Below are 4408 nucleotides of genomic sequence, written 5' to 3'. Positions count from 1 at the left end.
TAGCAACAATTTCCTTTCTATCCTTCTATCACAAGATATAGCAATGGGTGGCTTGTCAGTTTTCTAAGCCACAAAGGCATTTAAAAAAGGAAATGGAACCTTTTTTATTTGTGTTTGTTGACCACAGTATATATGTGAGGACTAAAGTCTGGCTACAGTATAATCCATAAAAATGTCAAAGGCCTTAGAGTTTATCCCAGATAGTGCTGGGAAAAGATAGTGTCCTGGAAGCACATATACTAAAATTGGATACAGAGATGATACAGAGATGATTACCAAGGACCCTTCACACAAGGATGACACACAAATTCGTGAAATGTTTCATATTAAAAAAAAAAAAGTCAAGGTAACTGAACAGGAATCATCTCTTTTTTCACTTACTGCCCCTTTCTCTTCATCTTTTAAACCCATAAATTTTATATGGAAGTTTAATAATTTCTTTTCTGACTCATTTATTTTTACATAGATATAAATGCTGCACATGATGTACATGCTATGTGTAGATACAGACATGCATAAATATTTTTCTCTATTATGACTGATCTTCTGATTTCCAACACGAGGGAATAAAATCTCTTGAAGAGACATCCTTGGCTTTTTCCTCCCTCCCCTGAAAATGAATGCTGGCCTCGGAGGGGGAAGCTTTAGCTGCTTCTGAAGCATGGAGTTAAATTCTTCACTGGAATTCAGAAAGTAAAAAGGAAAGTGCTTGGGAAAAACCCTTCTGCTGAGGTGGGGGGTCAGAGAAAGGCCATTCAATTCTTGCAAGAAGGTCATCGGGGCAACGGGAGGGGTCATGGGCCCGGGGATCATTTGAAGAATGCCATCCTTTAAGTAGGTTTTAGGCATCTCACTGGTTGGGAAACATCAATATAATCTTTCCTGCACAAACCATTCTAGGAAATACCTCCTCAGACATTTTATAGTTCATGGTGGGGGTGAAAGCAAAAACTGGGACTATTGATTCACATCAGAGTTAGGCTGATTCAAACATAGAAATCCTTTCTGGAACTCTTGGTTCACTGATGTGTTTTGCTTTTTCTTAAGGGAGATTTTTTTGGGGGGAGAGTGGAGAATGCTTTTCCACTTTTAAAGAAAACCATTAAAAAGACCTTTTTATTAATGTTAATCTTTATGTAAAGTAATGCTTTATGCTTTAGGAAGGCTACATTGCTGTGTCATACTCACCATGCCAATATCCCTCACCATTTTTCTTACCTAACTCTTTCCCTCTCTCCTTCCCAAGCTCATGCAATCTGATTTCCTCAGAAAGAGCAAAGCCTGACCCTCAAATACTTCCAGAGGTTTTCTTGCTCCCGCTTCAAAATTTAAAGTCCCCCAGTGTCACTACAACATAGAAATGCGAGAAGAAAGGAGCTGCCCCCTCAGGGACTACCATCGAGCTAAATGCAGTGTTACTTAATGCAGTTCTTGATAAATCCTTATGGCAAATTAGAGGTTTCCTGTTTCTCCAGTCGGCTGGCTATAAGATGTTGGGAGGTGTTGGTTTTTTTTTTCCTCTTCCCTTTTCTTTAACGCACAGCTCTTAAGAATTTGTAGCTATGTATTTTTAATACTGTCAATAAACAGCTTCCTCAAGACTCAGAGGGGCAATAATGGAAGCTGTTAACAAAGTGTGAAAAGCAACGGCTAGCAAAGGTTAATCACATGGCTGCCCACTAATGACCTCTACAGCCCTCCGTTTAAACCCAACAGCACTTGTAAAGACCAATCACGTGAATAATTTCCTGTCTGAGGTAGCCTTTATGGTTCGGAATAAAAGCAGAGCTGATTGTGAATAGAAAGACCCCGGCAGGGGAGGTGGTTATTATTTCTAAGCTGATCTAAACACCTGGGTTTCCCACTGGACCCTATTAAACTTTCTTCATTATGTCTAAATATTTCAATCATTTCTACAGCCGTTGTGAATTACTGCATGACTAAGGTAGGCAAGAACGAGGGGAGGGGGCAACTATGTTGAGAGGGGGCTAGTCAAGGGCTCCGTCCTCAAGGTGACAGTCAGGTAGGGCAACTCTCCAACTCTGGAATGGGTTCTGGTTGCAGGCATTCCTCCTCCCGCAGCTCCTTGCTCCTGCCCTGCCTCAGGAAGACCACACGTAAAGCCATTCAGCCCCCCAATTTTGTACTATTTAGAGGTCTCTAGATGAGGAGATTCCTTAGCTTTCCCTGGTAACCCATCATTGTTTAACGACCATCACTATCTGTCCTCACGAGTTTGCCCGTATAAAGGACTTAAGTCATTTCTGCTCTGTCTTTGGGTGGCTGGATTTGGTTAATGCTCCCCCTGCCATTTTATTATAGATTTGGTTAAACATTACTCCCCTTGCCATCAAATTGCCGTCTTTGAAGATTTTATTTTCCACCTCCAGCATATAGGCATATTTAAGTGAAGAGTCATGATTAAAGCTTTACCTAAGAACAATGGGCAGTTTTAGGCTCACGGCAAGGGCTAGATTTAAAAGCAGTGTTAAGGCTTTAGCTTCCAATCTGGTACCTAGAATGTAGGTGGTCCTTCGGGTTGGGGGAGGGGAGACGCTAAGCAATGCTTCATTGCTCTCTTTTTCTTTCACCATTGCTGATTTTTAAAATATCACTCAAATTCCATTATATCATTCATGTAAATCTTTCCCAAGTTGTATCATGTGATTTCCAAAAGAGCAGCATACATTGGAGGCATAAGAGCAGGACACTCAGATCTAAGATGCAATATTGCCTTTATTACTTCATGACAGAGTTTTTGTATCAGCTGCATATCCGAAAAGTAATACATGCTTCTTGGACTTGTAAGAAAAAAATGAAGTTATTCTGTCCCTGAAAGGTACAGTCTCTGAGTATATGCGAGTTCTTGTCAGTTTATTCTTCATGAGTGTCTCTGAATCCAGTATGGTCTCTCATATTTGATAAATATCAGCAGGAAAGTTCAGAGGGAACATATTAGAATAATTTGGTTCCACGTAGCACACAACTTGAAAGCATTCAAGGGAGTGATTTGCCGTTTTGCCTGGGCAATCAGCAGGAAAAGTTCAAAAGAAATGTGGTCTCAAAAGTACCTAGAAACACACTTTCCCAAGAGGGTCACCTGGACACTCTCTTTCCTCTTTTCCCCGGGGCTGTCAGCCATATTTTTTCATACCAATGTTTTTAGGACATGACATGTGACCATTTCACGTTTCTCAAACCGAAACCTTCAGTATTTCCATTACAGAGGGACCAAGTGTCTCTGAGCTCAGGTAGAAAATCGTGAAGTAGGGATTCAGATGGACTCAGATGGATTACATGCTCATTTCAAACCTATATCCTGAACTTGGGTATGGGGAGGAAGAATTGTGATAGCCACTTTAAAAAAATGACAGTCATAATTGAAGCCACGTTTTAGAATAATAAATAATAATTATATTATTAAATATAATAATAATAAACAGTCATAATTGAAGCCATGTTTTAGGGTTCTGGGCAACAGAATAGGGACCCCCTTCATTAGCATCCTTAAAGAACCCTTTTTTACCTATACCTTAATTGCCATGGAGGTGTTATGAATATCTTCATGCATAACACATGACAGAAAACCTTGACAGAGGATTTAAAAAGTGTTCAAAATGTTTCAATTTCTCCAGAGCCCAGCAAGCTACCAAGAATATCTCCCCCACACGGCAGAGCCTGGCAAACTCCCTGTGACATATTCGATATGCCAAAAACAGTAACATCAAGTCTCACAATGGAGACGTTACTGATGCCCACTCTAGCAAATCGATGAACAATGGGAGGGCAGTGACAGTGACAGTGACTATCTTCTTGGAGTGTTTCTTCAATTAACAATATGATTGCAATATTTTCTATAATGAATAATTTTGCTTTCTTTTTGCCTAGTCATCAGGTATTCTTTTAAAAATCAACAACTTAGAACAGTCTATTTGTGCTTCACAACTTTTAGTCGGTCACGGTCATGGTTCTCCCATTGTTCATTCATTTGCTCGAGTGGGCCCAGTAACGTCCTTTTTGTGAGACTTGTTGTTACTGTGTTTGGTATATCGAATATGTCACGGGGAGCTTGCCAGGCTCTGCCATTCGGGCGAGATACTCTCGGTAACTTGCAGGGCTCTCTGAGAGGGGCAGAGGAATTGAACTCGGGTCGGCCATGTTGGCTACGTGCAAGGAAAACGCCCTACCCGCTATACTATCACTCCAGCACATGATATGTAAAAATTGAGCAAAACATTTTTACACAAGATCAAAGTTCTGTCTGCATTTCAGGTCTGGTGACTCCCTGACTGCCCATGTATTTCTTCCAGGCAACAGAAGACACAGTTCAATCACAAGGCACCCTTGAAAGTCAATATCCTCTTGTCAACCTGCTCTGTGAGCTGGTATAGAGGTTGGGAGGGGTGTT

At 40.8% G+C, this 4408-nt stretch overlaps 1 non-coding gene across 1 annotated transcript; it reads left to right on the top strand.

The window, feature by feature from the left end:
• The first annotated feature begins 219 nt into the window (after positions 1–219).
• Positions 220–331, top strand: LOC130030840 (U6 spliceosomal RNA). The gene has a single exon (XR_008793517.1). It is a non-coding gene; the product is annotated as a U6 spliceosomal RNA (small nuclear RNA).
• The last annotated feature ends 4077 nt before the right edge of the window (positions 332–4408 follow it).

The sequence above is a fragment of the Sorex fumeus genome, unplaced genomic scaffold, assembly GCF_029834395.1.
Source record: "Sorex fumeus unplaced genomic scaffold, SorFum_2.1 ptg000044l, whole genome shotgun sequence".
NCBI classification, from domain to species: Eukaryota; Metazoa; Chordata; class Mammalia; order Eulipotyphla; family Soricidae; genus Sorex; species Sorex fumeus.
The sequence above is the reverse complement of the archived record's forward strand: the minus strand, read 5'-3'. Positions and strand labels throughout refer to the sequence as shown.